This window comes from Neomonachus schauinslandi, chromosome 12, assembly GCF_002201575.2.
Source record: "Neomonachus schauinslandi chromosome 12, ASM220157v2, whole genome shotgun sequence".
Classification (NCBI taxonomy): Eukaryota; Metazoa; Chordata; class Mammalia; order Carnivora; family Phocidae; genus Neomonachus; species Neomonachus schauinslandi.
Genome location: NC_058414.1, coordinates 53383903 through 53389902, shown reverse-complemented (window position 1 = coordinate 53389902; position 6000 = coordinate 53383903).

Genomic DNA, 6000 nt, shown 5'->3' with positions numbered 1-6000 from the left:
CCCTGGCACACTGCCAGGGAGAGCAACCCGTGTGAGTAGCCAGCCTACTGTGAGGATGGAAGCAGCAGGCTAGCAGAGCCAGATGCCATTATGCACCAAGAGGTTCTGATTGTTTGCTCACCAAGCAACCCTCTGACAGTTTGCACCCCACCTCTTATTCCGGGCCAGCTTATACACATGAAACAATTGTGTGTGAGACAATCCAGCCAGTCTCCTTGGAAAGAGTATTTTTCACGGTCATTTTTATTGCATTCTGATTTCACACATCAGGCTCTTGTGAGGTTTTCAGTGGGAGTCAGCCTCCCTGAGCGTGATCAACTCTGGGACACTGAAAAGATTAGATTCCTCTGAGGTTTTACAGCTGATGGCCAAACTCCATACCTAGGACAGAGACTGGGATTTGCTTCCTGAAATTGATTCTCCCTTCTTCTGTGAGTAGCAGAACTTCTGAATTTTAGCTAGATACATGACCTCACAAAATAAAGATTATATTTCCTGCTTCCCTGTACCTTGTGGCCGTATGACTACGTTCTGGCAGAAGAAACGTACTTAGAAGTGATGTACACAAGTTCCAGTTCTTGACCTTGAAAGGAAAGAATATGCTCATGTGCCCTTTTCCTCCCTACTTGCTGGAAGGTGGACAGGTAGACTCAGATGAGATAAAAAATGGCTTAAAAGATGGTGCATCCAGGCACTGGGTGTTATACGCAAACAATGGATCGTGGGGCGCTTGGGTGGCTCAGTTGGTTAAGCGACTGCCTTCGGCTCAGGTCATGATCCTGGAGTCCCGGGATCAAGTCCCACATCTGGCTCCCTGCTCAGCGGGGGGTCTGCTTCTCCCTCTGCCCTCTTCCCTCTCGTGCTCTCTGTCTCTCATTCTCTCTCTCTCAAATAAATAAAATCTTAAAAAAACAAAAAACAAAAAACAATGGATCGTGGATCACCACATCAAAAACCAATGATGTATGGTGACTAACATAACATAATAAAATTAAAAAAAAAAAAAAAGATGGTGCATCCAGGACCCTAGGTCCCCAAGACCACGGAGTCAACAATTCATCCCTGAACTTTTTACTCTCAGTGATTACATGAGAAATAATATCTATGCTGTTTAAGATATTATTATTTAGGGGTGCCTGGGTGGCTCAGTCGTTAAGCATCTGCCTTTGGCTCAGGTCATGATCCCAGGGTCCTGGGATCGAGCCCCGCATCGGGCTCCCTGCTCAGCGGGAAGCCTGCTTCTCCCTCTCCCACTCCCCCTGCTTGTGTTCCCTCTCTCGCTGTCTGTCAAAAAATAAAAAAATTAAAAAAAATTAAAAAAAAAGATATTATTTAGTTGGATAGAGGGACCATATCTAGCAAACAGTGAACCATAATCTGTTCTTCTTTTGGAGGACCACCACTATATCTTCTTCAGGCCATTTGCTTCCATCCATCTCACTGGGGGCCTTTCCACCGGAAACATCTAGAGTGAGGCCAGCTAATGCTGTAATCAAACGAACAATATGATGAAAATGGAATACCAAAGTACTAAGAAAATATGCACAGGGACAAGTTAAAAGGGAAAAATGATAGCAACCACCGTTATCTGTCAAGCACCTTAAAGGATCAGGGTAGTTAATTTGCCCAACAGCCCAATTTGGTAGATATTATCTCTATTTTTAAACCAAGGCACAGGGAGTTAAAAATTTTCCCCAAAGTAACACAGCTAGAAAGTAGCAAACCTAGGATTACAATCCAATTCTATCTGAATCCAACACATTTTACTGGCCAAGTCAAACCCCATGCATAAGTCAAATTGGTAAAACAGCAATTCTCACACCTTTACACATCAGCATCCTGGCTGTGGTGGGAGGCCAGACTGGGAAGAAGTCAAGATGATGTGTTTCAGAAAGATTCTATTCTTACTTATTCAATCCCCAAATACTTACGTACAAGGAGAGGGGGAATTGTTCAGGATAGCAAATGCAGAAAATGCATCAGATCATTAACTTGTAGAACAAATAACCATTACTCCAGTTGCGCACTTCTTGTGGAATGACTCAGGCATCTGAGCAACCTGTGCCTGAGGCCTGTTGTTCAACTGTGTCATTAAACCTCACGGTGACCTGGGCCACACTGATCAGTGCTAATCTTTTTAACAAGTCCCCAGAAAGATGTAAATGTTCTTAATTAAATCATTTTATCTTGAAATAACTCCCATATTTAAAGTGCTTTTTTTTTTAATAAATTTTTTAAGATGCTAAATTAGTGTTCTCTTTGTTCACCTGTTGCTTCTTAGAATAAATATTAAAATGGAGTGCTCATCATGCCAGGCATTCTGCTAGCTTTTGGGAATGCAGGGATGAATAACCCCAGGGGGACCCATCGGAGTGGAAAACACTCATCCCTATAAATAATGAATCACAGGAAAATGCAACAGGCAGAACCCTAGAGGTACAGAGCAGCCACGATGTGGGAGTTCTTGGCCCTTACTCAAGGGCAGGAGGTTTTCAGAGCTGCCCTGTCTTGTCCCCCTTGGTACCCGACCATTCTCTTTTCATCTCCACGAGTCTCTCAGGAGAGAACGCTGGGAGAGAGTGACTGCATGTCAGGTCGATAGTTGCTTGTCAAACACATTATAAAACATCGTATTTGTGCCAAAATACATAAAATTGAAATGTAGGCAATCTGGTCAATGTCTCTTTCTTCTGGACTGGTGGCCCACCATTGTAGGAGAGGTGAACTTTCTCAGTTCCCTGAGAAAAACTGCAAAGCTCAATTGGTAGTTTTTAGAAAATATAATTTGCTTAATTAATTTTAGGACTGGTTTTGTGTATCATGCTGCTTACCATTATGAAATATATCTATGTGATATTTTGTTAGTGATTTCTTTAAAACCTCATCTGGAAAGAGGCAGCAGCAAAATCAATATTAAATAAGAACATATCTGGGGCGCCGTGGTGACTCAGTTAAGTATCTGAGTCTTCGCTTTGGCTCCGGTCATGATCTCATGGGTTGTGAGATTGAGCTTCACGTTCGGCTCCGCGCTCAGTGGGAGTCTGCTTGGATACTCTCTCCCTCTGTGCTTCGCCTACGCGCTCTCTCTCTCAAATAAATAAATCGGAATAAAAAATAAGGGCATATCTTCAAAATTATTTAACTTTTTAGCTGTAAAAAATTTCCCAAAGCAATTAGACAGGTGGCTACCAAGCTACCAAAAAGGATTGACTATGGAGTAGTAAAGGCAAGGGAATCCATATTTGGAGAGCTGTAGCAACAATAAAGAATTTTGACATTATTATATTTATGGGCACAAGAAAGTACACTGATTTTTGACCAGTGCTGTCAAAATCCTGTTGCAGTCATAATCCCACATATATAGTGGGGAAGAAGACCAAAGATGTGGCTCAGACTGGCCAGTGACCAAAAGAATATAAAATAATGTTTAAAAAGAAAACCTCTTATATCCAAAATTTGTATTAAACTTCTGCTTTTATTTCCATGGAAGGTAATAGCCTCATTTATATGGGTATATTTGAATATTGAACCAATTCCAGCTTGTAAGTTATGTGACATTTTTTACTAAACACAATATAATTTCAAGTGCTAATAATAAGTTCCACACATGTTATTACTTTTGAAAAATCACTGAAGGAATAACACCTCAGAGAAGAATATCTGTTTTAAACAGATGCATGAAAACGGTCATGAACTTAACAGTAGGAAAATGGTTCAAGAAGCAACGGTGTGTTCAAAGAGTGAACTATTACCTAGCCAGAAAGATGTTCTTTTCAACAGTTCGAACTTGTGAAAATACTAGCAGTAGAATGTGAATTGAAAAGGCAGGATACAAAGTTGAGTATGCAGTGCGGACTTGTTACCAGACTCAGGTCCTTGGACCCGGGCATGGTAGAAAGGATCCTGGACCCAAAATTTAAAGGCACAGGCAAGGCTTTACTGGGACTACAGCTGCCGCTGAAGGGAGACCCAGTTATGACAAAGGTGTCAGACTGGCTCCCCGAACAACAGCCAGGGAAAGTTTGGAAGGACTTGAGGCGGGAAAGGAGTGACATGTGAGCATGTAAGGGCGGGGGTTTATTAGCACCTGAGTACTTCAAGGTCATGCTTCTTCACATGTTAAATCTCCACCCCTGGGCATGATTTTTAGTATTATCATGAGTGGGCAAGTCGGTGACAGTTCAGCACTGGGGTCCATCTCGGCGCAGATTGGTTTGGACCTGTCTGGGCTTGCTCCTCAGCTGGTGCTTTCTCTGAAAGAAAAGCGCAGGGAACTTTCCAGGTGCACAGAGGCTTGTTCTGGTTCCCAAGGTCTCCAACAGTCTCAGCCTGAGCCTTGTAAACAATGAAGTAAAAGAAGTGAGCGTAGAAAATGGCTGGAAGAGTAAAGAGAAGGATCCATTCATTGAGGTTATTTCTCAGTGGGATTTTGAGTAATTCTTATTTTTTTGTATCTTTTGTACATATTCCTTCCTTCCCCTTTCCTTTCCTCCTCCTCCTAACCACCCTTCCTTTCTCCTTCCCTCTTTGGATTGATTACCTGCTAAGTGCCAGGCAATATCTAGACCAGAGAATAACCAGATACAAATAACAGCATCCCCTGAGGAAGTAGAAGCCCCCTGAGAAGCCTCGAAGCTTCCAAAACGGCTATAGACGGATTGAGGATGCCATTCCCATCCTGGGCCTGTCAAAAATGGGGGCAGAGAGTGTCATTCTGAAACATGTAATAACGACAATAATTTAAAACAAAAACAACTTCTTTGTACTTTCAAGTGAAACGTAGCCAGTGGTTATTCTATTGTAAATTGCGGACACCTTTGGACAATTACAGACTATAAATTTTTCCATACAGAAATGCACAAAACTAGGGACGCCTGCGTGGCTCAGTCAGTTAAACGTCTGCCTTCGGCTCAGGTCATGATCCCAGGGTCCTGGGATGGAGCCCCGCATGGAGGGGGAGGGTGTTCCCTGCTCAGCGGAGAGCCCGCTTCTCCTTCTGCTGCTCCCTCTGCTTGTGCTCTCTGTCTCTGACAAATAAAGAAAATGTTAAAAAAGAAAAGAGCCCGAACTAGCACCGATCTCCTGACATGGGTGTGAAGAAGCACGAGTCATTTTGGGTTCTCCCCAGAGGATCCTGGAGAACCTCTGCAGCGTGAAGGCTCAGCGGTGGGCGACTGCCTCGGGAAGCAACTCAGCTTTGGTGCATCTGCCACTTATCACACACCTGCTTCTGACTTAGTGCCTTGTGGGTGACTTCCGGGATTCAAGAGGGAGGCAGCAAGGCAGGCCACTGGGTTCTTTTGACCCTCTGCAGACTGGAGGCCTCTTTTGAGAACACTGCCTGCTCTCCTGGACTCCTCTCTTAACGTCTGAGGGACGGACTCCCCACTCCCTCCCCAGCGGAGCCCTCAGCAGGGACCCTGAAGGCCCACCAGTTGGCAAAGACAAAAGCCATTTACGCCTGGTGACTGAACAGCTGTAGGAGAATATGAAAGCTTTCTCTTTCTCAGACCTCGCCATACACTTTCTTTCGTACAGTTCTTTTTTTTTTTCTTCCTTTCTTTTTTCTTCTTTTTTGGTCTGAGAGGCTGTTTTGAAAGACCAGCTGAATTGTAGCTCAGGAGAAAAAAAAAAAAGAAAATTGAAAAGACAAGTAAGCATCCAGAAACCTGGAAAGAAAAAAGAAAATCTCATGAATATAACTCTGACCTCAGCTGACTAAAATAAGGTGTTCATTACCAAACGATTAGAACCACCTACACAGGACAAAGTGAATTTCTAATCAACAAGTAGTAATAGCAAAACCCCCTCAACAGCCAAGAAGCATTAGAGTGGATTATCCATGAAGAGAGGATTAGAAAAAGAGAGACCCAGGATCCAGCAAAGGAAACCCCAGCGGCCAGCTGGCTAATGTTTGGGATAATAATTCCAAACGTATTAAAATAAATTGTAAGAAAGAAAAGGCTGAAGGCAATAAAAGCAAGCTTCACACGATACTGT